The sequence below is a fragment of the Lipotes vexillifer genome, unplaced genomic scaffold (genome assembly GCF_000442215.2).
Source record: "Lipotes vexillifer unplaced genomic scaffold, Lipotes_vexillifer_v1.1 scaffold838, whole genome shotgun sequence".
Classification (NCBI taxonomy): domain Eukaryota; kingdom Metazoa; phylum Chordata; class Mammalia; order Artiodactyla; family Lipotidae; genus Lipotes; species Lipotes vexillifer.
In genome coordinates, this window is record NW_006769660.1 from 1,450,920 (window position 1) to 1,475,153 (window position 24,234).

A 24,234-nucleotide genomic window follows, 5' to 3' on the forward strand; every position below is an offset into this window, starting at 1 on the left:
AAAAAAAAAAAAAAAAAAAAAAAAATTGAAATTGATCATAAACCTAAATCTAAATAAAAGAGTTAAAACTATAAAACTTTTGGAAGAAAACCTGGGAGAAAGATTTTATGATCTTGGATTTGGTAAATCTTTGTAATCTTTGAATTTGTGTAATTAGAATGTACCTGGGGCGGGGTGGGGGGTGGGGGAAGCTGAAAACCTAAATGAAGAAACTGGTAAATTAACTTAATAAAAATTAAAAAATTTGCTCTTCACAAAGCACTAAGATACCCAGTTTTAGTAAGTATGTGGAGTAACTGGAACTCTCTTACACTGGTAGTAGGGATTCAAAATAGTACAGCTATTTTGGAAAACAGTTCATCAGTTTTTTGTAATGTTAAACATATAGTTAGCGTATGACCCAGCATTCATGTTCCTAAGTATTTACTCAAGAGAAATGTAAACCTCTATCTACACAATGACTTGCATGTGAACATTTATAACAACTCCCTATGTAATAGTCAACAACTGGAAACAACTCAAATTTCCATCAACTAGTGAATGGGTATACAGATTGTGGTATGCAATATATCTCCTACACAATGGACTGTCACTCAGCAATAAAAAGGAACAAACTATTGATATAAGCAACAACCTGGATGGATCTCAAAAACATGATGCTTTGTGAAGGAGAGAAGATGCAAAAGAGTACATACTGTATAATTCCATTGAAATTGGCAGGGCCTAGGTTGGGAGGATGGGATTGACTGCAAAGGGGCTAACGGAACTTTTGGGAATGATAGAGGTGTTTAATTTCTTGATTGTGGTAGTGATTATATGATTATACATTTGTCAAAATTCATTTAATTGTACACTTAAAATTCATGATTTTTTTTGTAAGTTATGCTTCAATAAAACTGACTTAAAAGAAAAGAATGACTGAAGAGAAAGGAAGAACCTGAGTCCTTGAGGCCATTATTACTCATTCAGCTAACCTTGCAGCCACCACATCTTTCATATTCATGCATGAGGTATCAAGTACCCTTGTTATTTAAGCCACTTAGCATTGGTTTTTATGTTTCTCATAGCCAAAATCTTCCTAACGGATAAAATAGAGTTTCAGGCACTAATGAAATTAAAATGTTAACAAATTTGTACTAAATAAAAATGAGAACAGAAGTGCAGGTAAACCTGTATTGAGAAGATGAGGTTTTTTTTAAGAGTTGGGATTTAATGCAGAATTTTATAATTCCGAGCATATTGCTGTGTGTATGTTTCAAGATGAAAACTGACAGAATATAGAAATACAAATTTTGGAACTAGTGAAAGAACATCTTCTGAATGAACATGATGAGAAACAAGAAAGAAAAAAGAATCTAGGCATGAAAGCACTGAAGTATGAGTCATCAGAAGACAAAAAATAGGAAAACAAGGTTTTCAGGCAACACTATTTTGATAGTTCTCACAGACTATGAATGATTCACCACAAACACACACAAACAAAAGGACTTTCTTGGAGGTGTTCCAACTTGTAGGTATGGCAGGGGTTCTGCTTTTCAAAGAACCAGGTGCTGTAGAAATGCTTACACTGGTTCAAAGAAAGAAGAAAAACCTAACCATTTAGAGAACATACTTTACAAGGCCAAGATCATTTCAAATCAATTAAAGTGTTAAAGATGTTGCATAGACAAAACATTCAGAAAAATCCAATCTTTGTTATTTAATGTGAGAAAAGGAGATCACTTCACTGGAAACATTTTGCCTGCCAAAGAAGCTGGTTTGGTTTTATAAAAATCAGGAGGCCATTTGCACTCACAAATGCGCAATCCCTGGAGAGCTAAGCAGTTACTGACACAGAAATTTTGAAAATAATATTATTCAGATAAATGGAATCTCAAAGCTATCAGATAAACAATCAGACCAAATAGTTATGCTCTTTGCATTCTTCACATACAAGACCCTTACAAAGTGGGAACTTGTTTGTCCAAAAGACATAATTCTTGATTGTCCGTATAAATGAAAGACAATGATACAAAAAAATTTCTTTGTCATTTGTCAATATGTCAACGACTCCATAAAATATTTTACAGAGATATTATTCAGTAGAGCCCCGCTGCTAAACAATTGGAAGTTAATATGTATTGAATTATCTCTCAAACAATTGAATGTGGTAAAACCTAAAACTGGTTAGTCAAAAGCGGTGCTAGTCCTACTGTATCCATTCCCCTAATACATGCATCATAAAAGGTTAATTAATCATAAGACTATATTCACCCTTTACATCCTCTTTCTCCCCAACTAACATGCCTGAAATAATCAAAAATATGAACTGGAAAAGGAGGAAGGAAACTTGCTGAATGATTTTTAAGCAGAAGCTGTGCTTTCAATAATAAAGTTGATGATATATTCAAAGCAGAGGTAAGAACAGTATTCCCACGTGTCCTGTAGGCCACGCTTTTAGGCTTTCCTTTGCTGTGTTTGCAGCACCACTATCTTTCAGTTTTTATTCTAAAGTCCTATAGGCCTTGATCTCAGGTCATCTGAGATAAAATTATGGAGGATCTTAAATGCTTGATAAGGAGTTTGGGTTTGACACTACAGATCTGCGCTGTCCAGTACAGTAGCTATAAACCACTTGTGACCATTTACATTTCAATTAATTGAAATTAAGCACAATTAAAAATTCAGTACCGGGCTTCCCTGGTGACTGGAGTGGTTGAGAGTCAGCGTGCCGATGCAGGGGACACAGGTTCATGCCCCGGTCCGGAAGGGTCCCACGTGCCGCAGAGCGGCTGGGCCCATGAGCCATGGCCGATGAGCCTGCGCGTCCGGAGCCTGTGCTCCGCAACAGGAGAGGCCACAACAGTGAGAGGCCCGCGTACTGCAAAAAAAAAAAAAAAAAAAAAAACACAAAAATTCAGTACCTTAGTTCCATGAGCCATGTTTCAAATGCCCAATAGCCACATGTAGCTAGTAGCTACCCTAATGGATAAAACAGGTTACAGAATATTTCCATGACCATAGAAAGTTTTGTTGGACAGAACTACTATAAACAATGGAGGGTCACTGGAAGCTTGAGCAGGAGGCTGACACTAACTGCTCATGTGTGATAGCCACGCAGAATATAGCGGGGTGTGTATGTGAAAGGTCTATTCCTCAGTCAATACCATATTCTTCTTTTGATTATAGTAATTCTATAATAGAAGTATAGAATAGAATTAAATAGAATTAAATAAATAGAATTTATTTTTACATTGTGTTGGATATTTTCACATCACATATACGTATTTTGTATTAATTTTATCTGTATAAACATAGAAAATGATGTGGAAGATAGACATCATCCTGATACTGATTACACTGGGTTCTCTCAGGATGTGGAATAGGAAAGGTGGGAGTAGATTAATATTTTATTTTAGACCTCTGAAATGTTTTACTTACTATGACAAAGAAAAATGCATGAGTATTATCTCTATAAAATGAAACTAATGATATACTCATTGCCTCATCACATTTGTTCTTGAAAAAAAAATCCTCAGAGAAGATAATTAGGTACCCAGTTGAATGTGGATACTTTATAGTTTAACGAGATATATATTCTTTTTCTCAATATAAATGGTCCAAAATAATATTATTATATCAAATAGACTCCCTTTCTTAGTGGAAAATAAAATACAATGTTGCTTATATTCCGCTTTCTGTAAATGAACTATATTAGATGAAAAAAATCATATAATTGTGGCCACTTCAGGAAACAATTGGATAAAATTAATGATATATTGTGTTGGTATCATTTCTGGAAAGACCATGCTGTATTTAGCTGTCTCAAGCACGTAAGAGAAAAATTATTCTCATTCAAGTATGTTTAAGGGGATATTTACAAGCCACTCTTATGAAGTCATTCTAATGGATTACAGCCACAACTAGTTTTAGAAGTTCTTCTTTCCAAGATTATCCTCCAATAATACCGTTCAAAAGAACAACTCTATTTGAGAATAATGATCTCATTTTATGTCTGAATGTTATCCACACCTTAGTGTTTCATATTCGCACATATATGTGGTTGGGTTTCATCTGATGCCACTTGAATTCACTTATAAGATGGAGGAATTCTAGCACTCTTTCATACCTCGTGGAGCTTTCTCTTTTCTCTTCTTCCAAGTTATGGAGAAGGCAGCTACAAAAATCCATTCCCTAGAAGTGAAGTTAGTAATGCTGAATTGATTTGATAGCGGTGATGAACATTCAAATGCCAATATACTGGAGTGATCCAACAGAGTGAAGGATTCATGACAGTGCTCATTCGTTTCACAAGGTACTCAATCAACTATGAAATGCAAATGTTACTAGAGTCATGAAATTCTTCCTCTGAGGCTATCGGGACAATCTATTACAGGATATTTCACGCTACATGGATACTCGTGAGTTTTTTGTTTTTTTGTTTTTTTTTTTGGCGGTACGTGGGCCTCTCACTCTTGCGGCATCTCCCATTGCGGAGCACAGGCTCCGGACGCGCAGGCTCAGCGGCCATGGCTCACGGGCCCAGCCGCTCCGCGGCACGTGGGATCCTCCCGGAACGGGGCACGAACCCGCGTCCCCTGCATCGGCAGGCGGACTCTCAACCACTGCCCCACCAGGGAAGTCCCTACTCGTGAGTTTTTAATATACATAGTAATTTCCTAGAATGCAGTTCCTACCCATAACAAAAATAAACTGATAAATAGACAATAGACAAGACAGAGGGTAAGGAGATCATAGTTTGGTGAAGAAATCACTGGCAGCTTTTGGACAAGATAATAACAAGGGCAGACTTTTATCTCCCTGCTTTCATATTCCGATTGCAATGCCTAATAAAATATTTTTTTAAATGGGAAAGAGGAAAAATTTCCACATTAGCACCAGAAAGTAAAGATGAATACTGGCCGTATGCAAGAAACCTTGATGCATTTCTTTTAAAAGTATCAATAATATAGATATACATAGAATTGTTTTGAAGGAAGGCATGCAGTGCCAATGTCAAACATCCTCTTTTAAAAGGGTAATATATTCATAATGCAGTAGAGAAAACACTGGCGAATTAATACCACTACCCTCTGAAATTCAGAAGTATTAGGGTTAAACTTGAAATCCAGGCAGTGCATCCTCAGGAGCATAACCTCACATATACGGACCAAAACCTTCGGACCATATCAAGGGCACCACAAGGCCTCATAGAGCAATGAGCTGGCAACATTGCATCTTGTTCCCCACACCAAGAAAGAATCACTAAATGTTTAGAATAGTGCCCCCGTGCAAATATTTTGAATGAATAAATGAAGTTTAAAAATGAAAACAAACCTGCAACCTGGCATGAGCCTTCATTTAGCACAGACTTGGGGACTGAAAAACAAAGATGAGAGGTGATGGTCATGCTCTAAAGCTAAGACAGATTAATGAAATAGAACAGAGGATGAACTGCAATGGCCAGAAATCACCATGGAGAAGCCAGAAACAGCGATTCAGATTCATTCACTTACTCAAATGTTACCTGAGCTTGGCTCTGGAGATAGACTGTAACGAAAGATATAGTCTTTGCCTTCTTAAAACTTATAGCTTTTTAGAGGGGACAGACATTAAATAATCACTGAGAAAATTTATAGGATTCTATTAGAAGCTGTAACAGGAGGAACTATAACTGGCAGGCAAGGTCATGGGAAACCTTTGAGGGAATGACACTTAAAATGAAATCTGAAGGATGAAGAGCTGTTAGGAGGCAGAAGGGGCGGGGAGGAAAAACATTTCATGGAGGAAAGGATTTATGCAAAGTCCTGAGGTAGGAAGAAACTTGATGTATTTAAGGCCTCAAAAGGATGATGGTGAGAGATGACAGCAGCAGATATCCTGGCGAGGTAGGCACAGGACAGATAACACTGAAGTTTGTGAGCTTAAAGATTTTTGTCTTTCCTGAAGTGAAATGAGGAACCACTGAAGAATTTAAACAAGGGAGTAACATGATACTATCTACATTTTAAGATTACTCTTGCTACTGAGTAATCATTCTCTAAATGATTCATAGTGGGAAATGGCAAGTGGTTGTTAAAATTTGTAAGCACTTACTTAGACTTCAGAAATTATTTGGGAAACAACTACATTATCTTCACTCACATTAGATGGGAGCCTGAGTTACTTTATTTCTATGATAGAGGAAAGAGTTATTTCTAAAACCTTGAGATTTGGGAAGACATCAGAGTTACACTATTAGATTTTAACTTTTTCCATTTATCACTTGATCTAGACTGGAGAGATACTAGTGAGAAAAATCATATCCATTTCGATTTAGCCACAAGACAAGACTAGGAAAGCATAGATAGCCCTCTGTGGATGACCAAACTGAGAAAAATTACCATACTTAAGGAAAAATCCTATAATTTACACTACATTCCTTTTTAAAAAAAAATCAAAAATACCTTTTATAAAAAATAACATTCCTACAATAAACAGAAAACCATTCTAACATTTTTTGATTCATATGTGCAATAAAATTAAAGAAGACTTTTTTACTATGGAACTAATGACAGTATATGCATTAATTTTCTATGACTGTTTAACACATTACCGCAAAATTATGACTTAAACAATATAAATTTATTCTCTCACAGAGCTGGAGGTTAGAAACGCTAAAATCAAGACGACAGTAGGGTGTGTTCCTCTGGACACTGTAAAAGGGAGATTCCATTTCCTTGACTTTTTAGCTTCTACAGGATGCCTACACACTTTGGCTTGTGGTCCCATGCTCTGTCTTCAAAGCCAGCAGTAGAGCATCTTCCAATATTTCTCTCTGGCTCTTACTCTCCTGGTCTCTCTTATAAGGACCCTTGATAATACATTATCTGAGCTCACCCAGATAATCCAGAATGATGCTCCCTTCTCAAGATCCTTGACATAATCACATCTGCAAAGTATCTTTTGCCACGTAAAGTAGCATTCATAGTTTCCAGGGATCAGAACATGGACATCTTTGGTGGGTGTTCAGCGGTGGTGTGCCATTATTCTGACTACCACAAAGCATTCTAGAAAAAAATTCTCTTGGATCAAAGAGAAAAAAACAAATAACATAATTAGTTTCATCAAAAGATGAAAGTAACCCAATTTGTTACATCTGCAAAGGCAACATTAGTTGTGTAGATGATAAACTTATAAAAATCTCTTAGAATTCAAAAGAAAGGATAATAAGCTTCAGAGATAAGGGAAGATATCCATAATATAGCAGGACAAAAATCTACTTACCAGCAAATTTAAATGGGTCTCAAAGATTATTCTCTAAGACACTAAATAAAAGAAGAGAAAGAATCGACCACAGAGCTGTAAATAAAATGATTGTGACTTAAGAATGCTAAACACCATCAAGTTATTCTTATGCATGATGACAAAAATAGAGATATCTTCAAACATGTAAAAGTCAGAACATATACTAGCAAACCTACTTGAATAAAGTGGCTAAAATCCTGGAGGAAAAAAAACATTAAAATAAGTCAAAAGTAAGAAGAGAGCTTCTTTTCTATCTATTCATAAACATACCACCACTAATGGAAGAGAATTTCATTTGCTGGACAACTTGAAGGGAAAATTGCTCTATAGAATTTAGAAAAATGCGAAGTTCTTACTTTTCCAAGAGTAAGATAGGAGGAAGCAAGACAGAACATAAAAACCAGAGAGATGGTATGAAGCTGGATGTTGGGTGAGGTAAGAGATCACTGTGGAGACATTGGTTGTAGGATTGACAAAAGATCATTCAAGAATGATGTCTACTGTTTCACTCAAAAGTTGTTTTGGATGGGCTTCCCTGGTGGCGCAGTGGTTGAGAGTCTGCCTGCGGATGCAGGGGACACGGGTTCGTTCCCCGGTCCGGGAAGATCCTACATGCCGCGGAGCGGCTGGGACCGTGAGCCATGGCTGCTGAGCCGGCGCGTCCGGAGCCTGTGCTCCGCAGCGGGAGAGGCCACAACAGTGAGAGGGCCGTGTACCGCAAAAAAAAAAAAAAAAAAAGTTGTTTTGGTTGCTATGGTTTCAAATCCTCTTCTACCTTCCTCCCATTTTTTCTTCAGTGTGTTTGAATGTGTAAATTGAAGAGTCCATGTCCATATCTGAGCAAACGTAACATAAATCTGAAATGGCACATGAAGAAGCAATAGACCAGAGGTAGCCATGAGAATGCAAGCCCCTAAAAATCCATAGACATTTTAGGAAACGACCTTGAGTTCATTTTGTCTAGATCTTGAAAGACTGGAAAGCACCCATTTATCATCTGGATTGCATGTAAATTATGGAAATTACCGATGGAAGATACTGGTGGTAAACATTGATGAACTGAAGTCGAAATAAGTATTTTAAATATCATTTCAAAATGTATTTTAAAGTTGTCTTTATTTGACCCCTCAACTTCAATGATTTTTTTTCTCCACTCCTACTGAAGTCAATTGCTGAAGTCAAATCAACTGAAGTCAGTTACTCTGAAGGAAGGGAGGAAACCGGCAATCATACCCTTGGTCCCATCACCAAAAAATGCATCCCTTCCAATCTCAGGTCTCTTCCAACGTTCTCCCGGTGCTCCTTCTAGCCCACTGACTATTCCTTCTAAATCTACTTTGCTTAATCTGTCTCAGCTCAGGCTCTATTCAGGGCACAGACACTGATCATCTTTCACTCCATCTAGTCCCAAGGTTTTAATGCAGTGTACGTGTTGTGGACTCCAAAATTTATATTCTCAATTGTTTCAATTACCATTTGAAGTGACAAACACTCCAAACTTAGTGGCATAAAACAATGGCTATTTTACTAAGCTCACATACTCTGTGGGTCAGGAGCTTAGAGAGGTTACAGAGAGGATGGCTTGCCCCTGTTGGGATGATTTGCAGGCTGGGGGTGGTGACTTGCAGCCTGAGGGCTAGCACCATCTGAAGGTTTGATCACTCAGGTGTTTAGACTAGAAAACAAGACCAATGACTCTAGAGCTCAAATAACGTTCAAAAAGGGCAGGCAACAATGATCAGTACTGTGTGGGATGTTTCTTTCACAGCATCAGAAAGCACTGTTAGCAGCCAGACGGGAATGTGCCTTCTTCATCCAGATACTCAAGAAAAGTCAACTGACTATGAAAGATAACAGTCAACAGTCAAAGATAACTGTAGACCAGAAGCTCAACAGAGCCTGGAACCAAAGTGGCCATTCTGGTACAAAACCAAAAACAAACAAAAACTCCTAAGGACCTCGATATGACAAGGAAAGCAGCCTATGCATACCTTAGCCTATCAACCTGAATAATTTAATCTGGTCATGAGAAAAGATTGTGGCTAAGAAAAGAAAATAGGGGAAGATCTTACAAACTATGCCAGCCATACTACTAGCTCTTGGTTAAGTCTACATTTGGTTCCTATAGAATCACTTAACTTTCCCCTTAAATGTTAGTAAAAGTTTCTTTTGTAAATGTCAGTTTCTACTTGAATTGATGCAAAGCAAAAAGTTCCCATCTAAACAACATTAGAGAGGGAAATCAGACCTCTGAGAGTTTAAGTCCAATGGTGCCTGTGAGGAAATTGGTCTAAGACAAAATAATGGTGGAAGTTGGCCAAACAGGTAAAAGATATTGAAGGTGGAAGAAAATTGGAGATGCAAATTATGTAGATGACTTCATGCCCGGAGGTTTGTCTTTTATTTTTCCCCCTCAATTTGGTTTGTAATAGAAATAGAAAACAGTTAATCAGCTTCCATGGAGCTCTTTAGGCTTTTAAAGGAATTTATAAATAGACTTCTCAGCTAGCTTTTTTAGAGTTACTGGATGACTAAACTGCAATTAGATGTTTCATCTTCCAGAACGGTCTACAGGTATTTTTCAAGAGAGATCAAATTGCTAAGTGTTTTAATGTAACTGTCAAGAGTTTCAAGAACCCAGAAACTATTCTATTGGATTACTTTTTGGAAAAAACTGCTTCCTTTTTTGTATGTTCCTAACCCTTGTTATAGAGCTATAGTAAACAGGAACTATGGCCAAAACCAGGAAATGATGTTACCGGTTGTCACTCAAAGTGTCACCTCTCTCTGGGTGTACAAAGAACTAAATTGGGATCAATAGAAGTCCCAAGATGAAAACAATTTCCTGAATCCTAAAAATAGCTGGTGAGTCCAGGTGCAGTAGTCAGACATTCTCCATCTAGATTAAAGATGTAGATTAAGAGCTTGTTTGAGCTCTATTTAACAACAGACAGTCTCTGTCTTCCTTACCAGGCAATTCCTCATTTGAAGCAAGCCCCAGCCATGGTATTTCGCTCTTCCACCAGATAGAAGAATATTGCAGTGCTGTCACACTTTACTAGAACTATGTCATTTAACCAAATCAAATTCTTCTTTTAAGACTTCGGTTTTAAAATATTTAATCATGGAAATACAAGCACATTTCTGTTCAGAGGGCAGCATTTTTTTCTCTTTATTTATGTAACCATTCCTATTATCCTCTCTGACCTCCCATGTTGGATACTTATACTTTTATAAATTTCGTAGATGGAGCCAGTATTATTTTTCTAGTCTAAAACACAAATATTCTGTCAATAATTCTATCTGTATTAGACTCAGTATTTATTTATATACATTGAATTGGATATACAAAAATAATTTTTATTCATACAGTTGACTAACTCTACAATTGACTATTTTCTTAAACTCTGAGCCCCAATTTACACAGATGGCTACCAAATCCACCAATCCCTTTCAGACTCTTTCCACCACTCCCTCCATCACTACCACAAACATGTGACCCAAACAAAAATCATAATTTTGTTAAGTAGGGGAAACCCTGTCTCCTGTTGTTTAGGCGACTCCTTTGGATTTATATTATGTCATCTTAGAGGTTATACTATCCATCATAGCTGTTGTTCTCACTCTATAAAAGTTGTCGCACCACTACCCATTCCTGTTGCCTTTCCCTGGATGTAATTTGAATACTGTGGGATTTTATTTGTGTTCATGGATTTGGATGGAGAGGTGTTTTGTCTTTACATGATACCCTGGATTCTCACTGGCCTCCAGTGAGGTTTTTCTCATTCTGCTGCCTCACTGGGCATCCTGAATTGGTGTCCTTAAATTTGGAATATAATGGGATAGAGGTTCTAGAAGATTAGGAAGGGAAAAGATTAAAAAGGGAAGGGCACCCTTAATTTGCATTAAATGGTACTATTATTTAACTTATTGCTACTTTTTTATATAGAAGTTTAAAACTATATGGCCATAGGTTAGCTAAAACTCACTAAAATTTGCAGATTCATATTTCTTCAGCAGTCAACAAAGAAAGATTTCCCTTTTGCCACCAGCCTATAAGAAAAATTATTAAATGGTCTTTTAGTCCATTAAGGTCAATATATTCTAAAAATTATGCAGAACCATATTCACTCTTCTAAAATGCCACACATGTCAATACTGACAGGCTTAATTCATGAGCTCCAAATTATTTGAAAACCAACTTTTCATGGTTTCATATTTATAGGAAGAGTGTTGTGGATCTGTTGCCTTCAGGAGTCATATCAACTTCCCTTAGCTAAATATATAAAATGTTTGCTACAGAAATTAATTACATAAATTACATATTAAACTGTCCCCCTCCCTCCCACCCCACCCTTTTCTCTTTCACACACATGCCATTGGTCTCACTGGCAACACCCACTCTTAGGTAATAGACTTTCCAATAATTCTCAGCAATGGAAAGATTTTCCATTATTCTCTCAGAAGGGAAAATGTGCTAGGCACATCTCCGTGATGTAATGGAAGAAGGGAGACAGAGTACACACCGAAAGAGGGAAGGCTTGCAATAGTTGAAGTATTAAAATCCTCCAGCAGAGTCACATTTTATTTCATTTACACATAGTTTTACAGAACACTGTTTAATGCATGAAGAGTAGTCATCTATGCTGAAATCACAGGGAACATTAGAAACTGATGAATGCTTTGTACACCTTATAAATGAGATGATAAGGGACTAGAAGTACGGGAGCAAAAATTAGATAAAGGAGGCACTACTTGGAAAAACTAATACAGAAACTAGTGATCTGCAAAGGTCAGGTGAAAGGTTTTTGAGTATCTCTAACAGAAGCTTACCTTTTCTAGAAAAGCCGCCCTTTCTCTGGTAAACAGAACCAACCTTGAAAAACACCAGGTTAAAGCATTCCAAAATAGAAGGGCATCTTTAATCCAGCTAGAGAGATCATAATCCAGCTAGAGAGATCATTCTGTCCCTGAAAAAAAAGTTCATGCCATCATTCCTGGCTGTCCCTCAGCTCTGAGACAGGTAAGAAGATAAACCATGATGTATGCATGTGCAGAATCCATTTAACAGCCCTGAGCAATGAACATAGAGGTAGGTAAGAGACTTAGAAATGGTCAAGATATAGCAAACATTTTCATTAAAAAATCAGCCTATGATTTTCTCCTTTTGTCTGATTCCTTAATTTGGGCTTTCTCTAAAATTGGTTTTTGAATTCTTGTTAGAAAGTCAAATGAAAGAAGGAAACCACAGTGAGAGCAACAGTAATGGCTTACCACATATTAAACTATTAATATGTTCCAGGTCCTGTTCTAATTGCTTTCTAGGTATTAACTCATTTAACATTTAAAAAAAGAACAAAAATGAAATATGTATATTATTGTCCCTATTTTATAGTAGATAAACCTGAGGATCTGAGCAGTTTAGTTACTTGCTTACAGTCACACAGCAGGGAAGACGCAGAGACAGAATATGAACCCAGACAGTCTAGTTGCAGAACCTGTACTCTTAACCACTCTGCTATACTTCATACAATGTTCAGTGTAACATGGCATTAAGGACAGAATGACTCAATTAAATAGTGGCTAAATGAGGTGTCCTTTGCCCAGAAGAGAAGCCTTACCACTCAGTCCTTCTGCCTTTATTCCACAAACTAACCCTTAGGCAGATAAAACAAGGTCCATCACCCACATTTACATTTAGTTTCTAGAGAAGGTTTTTTTCCTTTATTTTTGAAGCTCTATAGATAACCTTATCTCCAAAATTATTGATCCTTCTCATGAAGTTGCTGTCACATTAAGCAACTAAATTCAGCACCCTCAGCATGCACTGTTACTCAAATATTACATAACACTTTAAGAACTTAGTACTTTATGAGTCAGGTCTTTATGAGAGCATGAAAACCTTGAAATAAAATGTCTTTAAGGTATTTGGCCCTTATTTGGGTAATAGATTTGCTTCAACAGGATCAGTGGATAGGCTAGCTAGGAATAAATTTGGACAGGTTCAATTTTAGAAGAACAAACAATTCCAAAATAAAATATCAAGAAGGCCATGATTCTCTTTCTGACCAAAAACAACCTTAGAACTGTTAAAGCCAATGGGAGTGTCTTCTCCATGGACCGACTGTTGAACATCATACATCCACTGCATTTATATTCCAACTAACAAGTGATATTACTATCAAGTGTTTTAATACTTCTAACAGAATTAAAAAAATAAAACACGCACACACACACAAACTGCTACTAATTCCTGATTTATTCTGACTTCTAAGCCTGTTATTTCAACCTTTAAATTGGAAATATCTGTCCAGAACTCTAAAGCTATTCACAAGTGTGAATGGTGCTTGTCAAATCTGAGACCTACTCACACTGACCACACTTCCAGCCTAAATATAAGTTCATTTCAGAAGCTGTTCCTGTGTCTCCCCATCTCTAGATTTTAAATATTTAAACTATTTCTTCCTAGCTAGTTACCTGTTCATCATTCAGCTGTGGGATTACAGACTTCTTTCCTTTTTCCAGAAAACCTCCATATGTCAACAGTTTGGTTGTTTATATCAACCTGAGCATGACCACGCCCCTCCAAAGCTTCCATATTGATCTTGCAATAGTGTTTAGGTGTTGTCCCCGGATGACCCACTTCAGCAGCTCTGATTGTGCTAACCCTTTCATATATATCTTAGAGCCCTAAGAACAGAAATTTTTGATTTCTAATGTTTATCTTTGGCTGTTAGGTAAAGAAACCAGAAAAATGAAAGGAACTGGTAAGCTTTAGGGAATTCCTCTGTTTCATTTTCAATAGCTAAAAGGTGGAAGTAACTCAAGTGTCCATCAACAGATGAATGGATAAACAACATGGTATGTGTATGTATGCATATAAACATACAGGAATATTATTAATCCTTAAAAAAGGAGGGAAATTCTGATACGTGCTATAACAGAGATGAACCTATTAAAGATATGCTAAGTGACATAGGCCAGTTACAAAAGGATAAATATTGTATGATTAAACTTATATGAAGTACCCAGAGTAGTCAAATTCATAGAAACAGAAAGTAGATTGGTGGTTACCAGGGGCCAGGAGAAGGAGGGACTGGGGACTTCTTGTTTAATGGGTACAGTTTCAGTTTTGCAAGATGAAAAGTTCTGAAGATGGATGGTGGTGACGGTTGAAGAACACCGTGAATGCACTTAATGCCACGAAGCTGTACACTTTAAAATGATAACTTTCATGTATATTTTACAATATGAAACTTTAAGTTATTTAAAAAACAACTCTTGTTCCCCATCCCCCCAAATATGTGAACTTCTAAACTCCCACATTTGTTTTGTGATATCATCACAGAATTTCTCATAGACAACATAATTTTTACATTTGCTCTTTTCTCACTCCTTTTTTTTTTTTTTTAAAATCTGCCGGTTGCTTAAAATACTATTCAAAATTTATATTAGAAACATAATGCCTAAAAAGCATCAACAGTAAGATATTCAAATTTTCCCACTTTAAGCTGTGGCCCATCTATTCATGATTGTCAAGCACTGTAACACTCCATGCTTACTTGATTCTCAAGACTGTTTCTGGCATTTCTCAGAAGTTTTCAACTAATTACTTTTTGGGTATCAAGGGACTTATAACAACCAAAGAGCATGTTGCTCATCTCAGTCATTGTCTGGGTGCATTGACACTCATTCTAAAGGCACTGACACTATTTTGTGAGCTTGGCCTCATGATTGAGATCACATAATTGCAATAATTAGGAAACTCACCTCAGGATATTATCAAAATGACCCACCCAAACCCAACTCCATATGGTTTGAAATAGCTAATGAGTCAGTTAATGTGCTATGTCCAGGAGTAATGGGTACTCAATATGGATAGCATGAAGGTATAATTTACCAACTTTCTGACTGATTAAGGTTTTCAAGTGGCCATTTTGCAACTTAAAGAGGGTTCAAAGTATTAACAGCTTTGACTGTTGAGACAAAAGAAGAAGCAAGGATTGTTTAAAAGGCAGGGGCATTGGAATTTGAGCAATTTCTTTCAATCATATACCCGAGGCTAAAAAATGCGATGCTATATAAAATCAAATGAGGATGTAGGTTTTAGTAGCAATTTGTCATGGTGTGGAGAGGTATGGGAGCTGTTACAGGCTGTCCTGTGCAAAAAGTAAAGAAAATGTAAAAAGCTGTAATTCACTGACTTTAGGGTGGGCTGGAGAAAAGTGAGGAAATTTAATTACAAAAAAAAAAAAAGGGCTAGAATCAGTAATAACAGATGTCTACATAGAAGGGAGTCACTGGGTAACTGATTGATGTATTTTTTCATTTCATAGGTTAGTATAAACTCAAAATTGTCACAATATCTCTGACTGAGTTGTTGACTGTGGTATCTTAGAAAAAATTAATATCCCAAGCATATTTATAAGAGGGAATTAAGAAAAATTCTACAGTTAACACATTAGCTACTCATCTGAAACCCTCATGACAAAGATCTGTATTTTTTTTTTAATCTGAAAGAATTTAAGCCCAGAGAAATCTTATAAAGAAAATGTTCTTAATTTGGAGCCCATAGACACTCAGTGAATCCCTGGATAGACCTTAGGAGTGGTCTGTGAACTTGGAAGGGAGGAAAAAAAAAATCACATCTTTATTTTCACTAATTTTAACTGGAAATTAACATATACTGTAATTATATAACAAACTATGTAGTATTAGCATTATTTATGATTTTTCCACCAAAAGAAATTGAAGATGTTTTCATATCATAATAGAGCTCAAAATATCATTTATGTTCATCACTATTACAAAAGTCTGACCCACTGTCAGATCTAGGTTTTAAAAATATTTTGATAACTAATTTTAATAGATTTTATTTCCTTTATGATCCTAAGTATTTTATTTCATTTCATCCACTTAAAAAACATCAAAGATTTATGAGGAGTGAGTCTAAAAGCTTTCCTAGACTGTCAAAGCGGTCTATGACACAGGAAAGTTTATGAACCTCTGCTACACAGTGGCTTTATTAAGGTCTAAATGGTTTATACTAGACCAGTGGCTTTTAACTCTAAGTATTAGAATTACTTCAGAGATTTTACCTATTATTTAAAAAAACTTAAAAGATAATTCATGCACATTTTTCAGTTGTACAACAAATTATAAAATGAAAAGCAAGTTTCTTTCTTACCCTGAATACTACTCCCCAGAAGCAACTAATATTTCCTATGAGGCTTTTGATTCAAGTTTAAGCATATATGTAATATATTTGGATTCTATTGTATATGCATATGTTTACATAGGACATTAATTTGTCTGCATTTTACCCAAATAGTAGTATACTTTACACAATAATCTATACCTTAGCTTTGTCACTTAACAGTATATCTTGGCAATAGCTCCATATATGTACAAAGAAAAAAGAACATTTTAAATTTTTAGTGGCTAGGTAGTATTGGATTGTAAGTACTCCCACTTTATTTGACCAGATCTTTGTTGATTGCTACTAAATTAGCATTCAGTATTTTACTATTTCAAACAATGTCCCTAAGTACAGTTTAATATTTTCTGTGTATAGATCTTCCACATGTTTTGATATGTTTACTCTTGGTGATGTTACCTTGCTTTATGCTTTTTTGGTTTATTTATTTATTTTATTTATTTATTTATTTATTTTTTTAAAAGCAAATATTCTTTTTTTTTTTTTTTTTATTAATTTTCTTTATTTTTGCTGTGTTGGGTCTTCGTTTCTGTGCGAGGGCTTCCTCTAGCTGTGGCAAGTGGGGGCCACTCTTCATCGCGGTGCGTGGGCCTCTCACTATCGCGGCCTCTCTTGTTGTGGAGCACAGGCTCCAGACGCGCAGGCTCAGTAGTTGTGGCTCACGGGCCTAGTTGCTCCGTGGCATGTGGGATCCTCCCAGACCAGGGCTCGAACCCGTGTCCCCTGCATTAGCAGGCAGATTCTCAACCGCTGCGCCACCAGGGAAGCCCTATTTATTTATTTTTAATATTTACTATTTGTTGAGAGCTTATATGCCAGGTTCTGTGTTAACCATTTCATTCATATTCTTTCTTTTTTTTTTTTTTTTAAACATCTTTTTTGGTTTATTTTTAATACTTCTTTTTAATCCATCCCTAGCGGTCTGTGTCCTTGCTTTATGCTTTTTTGGTTTATTTATTTATTTTATTTATTTATTTATTTATTTTTTTAAAAGCAAATATTCTTTTTTTTTTTTTTTATTAATTTTCTTTATTTTTGCTGTGTTGGGTCTTCGTTTCTGTGCGAGGGCTTCCTCTAGCTGTGGCAAGTGGGGGCCACTCTTCATCGCGGTGCGTGGGCCTCTCACTATCGCGGCCTCTCTTGTTGTGGAGCACAGGCTCCAGACGCGCAGGCTCAGTAGTTGTGGCTCACGGGCCTAGTTGCTCCGTGGCATGTGGGATCCTCCCAGACCAGGCCTCGAACCCGTGTCCCCTGCATTAGCAGGCAGATTCTCAACCGCTGCGCCACCAGGGAAGCCCTATTTATTTATTTTTAATATTTACTATTTGTTGAGAGCTTATATGCCAGGTTCTGTGTTAACCATTTCATTCATATTCTTTCTTTTTTTTTTTTTTTTAAACATCTTTTTTGGTTTATTTTTAATACTTCTTTTTAATCCATCCCTAGCGGTCTGTGTTTCTTTGTTTTGCATGTATATTTGTATTTTCCTTCTAAATGTTTGAATTGTTTAAAAAGTTGAAGCATGTAGTTTTTCTAGTTCCTCTCGTTATTTCTCTATAACTATAATTTTGTATAATATACTCAATTTTCTCTTTTTGAAATAATATATATTTACTCTTTAAGCATTAAGGGGATTAGTATACCTCTGAGGAGTTGTTAGAAGCCCTCGTCCTCCTTAGATATGTAGCTTTATGAACAGAATCCCAAGGTCATGTTGATGAAAAGCACTTGTTTAGAAGGAAAGACTGCACTAGAACGAGGAGGCTAAGAAGCCTGAAAGATCCTGAATTAACTGGAAGGCTACCCCTTTTTCTATCATAACTGAAAATCAAAGCTGAATTAAATTATACACTCACTGTCATTTAGGTCAAAGCTTTCTACTCCCATCACACACCCCCCAATTTCCTGGATAATTGTCTCATTTCTCTCTGTCACATTTGCTATGAAAACCTGGTATGAATATGAGTCATGGCTAAATTTTAGCTCATGTCAACATTACATAATGTTGTCATTTACATGATGACTGCCAAATTTTTACAAAATAAACTCAGAGATACTTATTAATTAGTCTTAAAGCATATAGTACTCCCACACTTAAAGTACTAGTACTGATATTCTTAGTGTTGCCAGCTCTGTGAGAGCAGTGTTCAAATTTTCTCTTTATCATTCTAATGTTTAACATGGTAACATTATTTAGTAATTAGTTCCACAAATATTTTTGAGAGCGGATGCTATGCTTGGTACTGTAAATAGAAATTTGAGGAAGGCATAGTTCTTGCCTGCTAAGCTTATTTATTTGGGAGGAAAGGCATTTAGAGTGGTATTTTCAACACTGTGTGAAAAGAACTATAATACTGATGAGCATATGCAGGTAGTATAAGCCAAGCTTGGTGGTTCAGGAACACTCCCAGAGAAGGGGGCACATAACCCATGGTTATGCAGAGGTTATTTGGATGAGATGAGGGTGTAGACTAGGTAGTGCTGAAGCCCTGGGGCTGGAGAAGCATTTCAGGCAGATGGAATAAAACCAGCAGAATGGAGAGAACCTGTTATTTGTACCTTCATATTTGGAAGTGGTCAGCTATACCTTGATCATATAGAGGAGAGTTAAAAAGAAAAATCAGAGTCTGGTTCTTAGTCAGACCATACCTCTACTATAAAAATAAATAAACCAGGTTAGGAACCAAGATGGTGGAGCAGAAGGACGTGCTCTCACTCCCTCTTGTGAGAACACCAGAATCACAACTAGCTGCAGGACAATCATCGACAGGAAGACACTGGAACTCACCAAAAAGGATACCCCACATGCAAAGACAAAGGAGAGGCCACAATGAGATGGTAGGAGGGCCGCAATCACAGTAAAATCAAATTCCATAACTGCTGGGTGGGTGACTCATAGACTGGAAAACACTTATTCCATAGAAGTCCACCCAATGGATTACAGGTTCTGAGCCCCACGTCAGGTTCCCAACGTGGGGGTCCAGCAACAGGAGGAGGAATTCCTAGAGAATCAGACTTTGAAGGCTAGTGGGATTTGATTGCAGGACTTCGACAGGACTGGGGGAAACAGAGACCACTCTTGGAGGGCACACACAAAGTAGTGTGTGCATCGGGACCCAGGGGAAGGAGCAGTGACCCCAGGGGAGACTGAAGCAGACCTACCTGCTAGTGTTGCAGGGTATCCTGCAGAGGCGGGCAGTGGCTGTGGCTCACCGTGGGGACAAGGACACTGGCAGCAGAAGTTCTGAGAAGTCCTCCTTGGTGTGAGCCCACCCAGAGGCCGCCATTAGCCCTACCAAAGAGCCCAGGTAGGCTCCAGTATTGGGTTGCCTCAGGCCAAACAACCAACAGGGAGGGAACCCAGACCCACCCATCAGCAATCAAGCAGATTAAAGTTTTACTGAGCTCTGCCCATCAGGGCAACAGTCAGCTCTACCCACCACCAGTCCCTCCCATCAGGAAACCTGCACAAGCCTCTTAGATAGCCCCATCCACCAGAGGGCAGACCGCAGAAGCAAGAAGAACTACAGTCCTGCAGCCTGTGGAACAAAAACCACATTCACAGAAAGATAGACAAGATGAAAAGGCAGAGGGCTATGTACCAGATAAAGGAACAAGATAAAACCCCAGAAAAACAACTAAATGAAGTGGAGATACGCAACCTTTCAGAAGAAGAATTCAGAATAATGATAATGAAGATGATCCGGGACCTCCAGAACAAGAATGGAGGCAAAGACTGAGAAGATGCAAGAAATGTTTAACAAAGACCTAGAAGAATTAAAGAACAAACAAACAGAGATAAACAGTACAATAACAGAAATGAAAACTACACTAGAAGGAATCAATAGCAGAATAACTGAGGCAGAAGAACGGATAAGTGACCTGGAAGACAGAATGGTGGAATTCACTGCTGCAGAACAGAATAAAGAAAAAAGAATGAAAAGAAATGAAGACAGCCTAAGAGACCTCTGGGACAACATTAAACGCAACAACATTCGCATTATAGGGGTCCCAGAAGGAGAAGAGAGAGAAAGGACCCGAGAAAATATCTGAAGAGATTATAGTTGAAAACTTCCCTAACATGGGAAAGGAAATAGCCACCCAAGTCCAGGAAGCACAGAGAATCCCATACAGGATAAACCCAAGGAGAAACAGGCCGAGACACACAGTAATCAAATTGGCAAAAATTAAAGACAAAGAAAAATTATTGAAAGCAGCAAGGGGAAAATGACAAATAACATACAAGGGAATTCCCATAAGGTTAACAGCTGATTTCTCAGCAGAAACTCTACAAGCCAGAAGGGAGTGGCATGATATACTTAAAGTGATGAAAGGGAAAAATCTACAGCCAAGATTACTCTACTTGGCAAGGATCTCGTTCAGATTCCATGGAGAAATCAAAAGCTTTACAGACAAGCAAAAGCTAAGAGAATTCAGCACCACCAAACCAGCTCTACAGCAAATGGTAAAAGAACTTCTCTAAGTGGGAAACACAAGAGAAGAAAAGCACCTACAAAAACAAACCCAAAACAATTAAGAAAATGGTCATAGGAACATACATATCAATAATTACCTCAAACGTGAATGGATTAAATGCTCCAACCAAAAGACACAGGCTGGCTGAACGGATACAAAAACAAGACCCATCTATATGCTGTCTACAAGAGACCCACTTCAGACCTAGGGACACATACAGACTGAAACTGAGGGGATGGAAAAAGATATTCCATGCAAAAAGAAATCAAAAGAAAGCTGGAGTAGCAATACTCATATCACATAAAATAGACTTTAAAATAAAAAATGTTACCAGAGACAAGGAAGGACACTACATAATGATCAAGGGATCAATCCAAGAAGATATAACAATTATAAATATATATGCACCCAACATAGGAGCACCTCAATACATAAGACAACTGCTCACACCTATAAAAGAGGAAATCGACAGTAACACAATAATAGTGGGGGACTTTAACACCTCAGTTACACCAATGGACAGATCATCCAAAATGAAAATAAATAAGGAAACAGAAGCTTTAAGTGATACAATAGACCAGATAGATTTAATTGATATTTATAGGACATTCCAACCAAAAACAGCAGATTACACTTTCTTCTTAAGTGTGGATGGAACATTCTCCAGGATAGATCACATTTTGGTCACAAATCAAGCCTCAGTAAATTTAAGAAAATTTAAATCATATCAAGCATCTTTTCTGACCACAACACTATGAGATTAGAAATGAATTACAGGGAAAAAAAACATAAAAACCACAAACACATGGAGGCTAAACAATATGTTACTAAATAACCAAGAGACTACTGAAGAAATCAAGGAGGAAATCAAAAAATACCTAGAGACAAATGACAGTGAAAACACGACAATCCAAAACCTATGGAATGCAGCAAAAGCAGTTCTAAGAGGGAAGTTTATAGCTATACAAGCCTACCTCAAGAAACAAGAAAAATCTCAAATAAACAATCTAACCTTACACCTAAAGGAACTAGAGAAAGAAGAACAAACAGAACCCAAAGTTAGCAGAAGGAAAGAAATCATAAAGATCAGAGCAGAAATAAAAGAAATTAAAACAAAGAAACAATAGCAAAGATCAATAAAACTAAAAGCTGGTTCTTTGAGAAGATAAACAAAATTGATAAACCATTAGCCAGATTCATCAAGAAAAAGAGGGAGAGGACTCAAATCACTAAAATTAGAAATGAAAAAGAAGAAGTAACCACAGGCACCGCAGAAATACAAAGCATCCTAAGAGACTACTACAAGCAACTCTATGCCAATAAAATGGACAACCTGGAAGAAATGAACAAATTCTTAGAAAGGTATAACCTTCCAAGACTGAACCAGGAAGAAATAGAAAATATGAACAGATCAATCACAAGTAATGAAGTTGAAACTGTGATTAAAAATCGTCCAACAAACAAAAGTCCAGGACCAGATGGCTTCACAGGTGAATTCTATCAAACATTTAGAGAAGAGCTAACACCCATCCTTCTCAAACTCTTCCCAAAAATTGCGGAGGAAGGAACACTCCCAAACTCATTCTATGAGGCCACCATCACCCTGATACTAAAACTAGACAAAGATAGTAAAAAAAAGAAAATTGCAGACCAATATCACTGGTGAATATAGATGCAAAAATCCTCAACAAAATACTAGCAAACAGAATCCAACAACACATTAAAAGGATCATACATCATGATCATGTGGGATTTATCCCAGGGATGCAAGGATTCTTCAATATACGTAAATCAATCAATGTGATAAAACATATTAACAAATTGAAGAATAAAAACCATATGATCATTTCAATAGATGCAGAAAAAGTTTCTGACAAAATTCAACACCCATTTATGATAAAAACTCTCCAGAAAGGGGACATAGAGGGAACCTACCTCAACATAATAAAGGCCATATATGACAAACGCACAGCAAACATCATTCTCAATGGTGAAAAACTGAAAGCATTTCCTCTAAGATCAGGAACAAGACAAGGATGTCCACTCTCATCACTATTATTCAACATAGTTTTGGAAGTCCTAGCCACGGCAATCAGAGAATAAAAAGAAATAAAAGGAATACAAATTGGAAAAGAAGAAGTAAAACTGTCACTGTTTGCAGATGACATGATACTATACATAGAGAATCCTAAAGATGCCACCAGAAAACTACTAGAGCTAATCAATGAATTTGGTAAAGTTGCAGGATACAAAATTAATGCACAGAAATCTCTTGCATTCCTATACACTAATGATGAAAAATCAGAAAAAGAAATTAAGGAAATACTCCCATTTACCACTGCAAGCAGAAGAATAAAATACCTGGGAATAAACCTACCTAGGGAGACAAAAGACCTGTATGCAGAAAACTATAAGACACTGATGAAAGAAATTAAAGATGATACAAACAGATAGAGACATATACCATGTTCTTGGATTGGAAGAATCAATATTGTGAAAATGACTATACTACCCAAAGCAATCTACAGATTCAATGCAATCCCTATCAAATTACCAATGGCATTTTTTACGGAACTAGAACAAAATATCTTAAAATTTGTATGGAGACACAAAAGACCCTGAATAGCCCAAGCAGTCTTGAGGGAAAAAAACGGAGCTGGAGGAATCAGACTCCCTGACTTCAGACTATACTACAAAGCTACAGTAATCGAGACAATATTGTACCGGCACAAAAACAGAAACATAGATCAATGGAACAAGATAGAAAGCCCAGAGATAAACCCACGCACCTATGGTCAACTAATCTATGACAAAGGAGGCAAGGATATACAATGGAGAAAAGACAGTCTCTTCAATAAGTGGTGCTGGGAAAACTGGACAGCTACATGTAAAAGAATGAAATTAGAACACTCCCTAACACCATACACAAAAATAAACTCAAAATGGATTAGAGACCTAAATGTAAGACCGGACACTATAAAACTCTTAGAGGAAAACATAGGAAGAACACTCTTTGACATAAATCACAGCAAGATCTTTTTTGATCCACCTCCTAGAGTAATGGAAATAAAAACAAAAATAAACAAATGGGACCTAATGAAACTTCAAAGCTTTTGCACAGCAAAGGAAACCATAAACAAGACGAAAAGACAACCCTCAGAATGGGAGAAAATATTTGCAAACGAATCAACGGACAAAGGATTAATCTCCAAAATATATAAACAGCTCATGCAGCTCAACTAAAAAAAAAAAAACAACCCAATCCAAAAATGGGC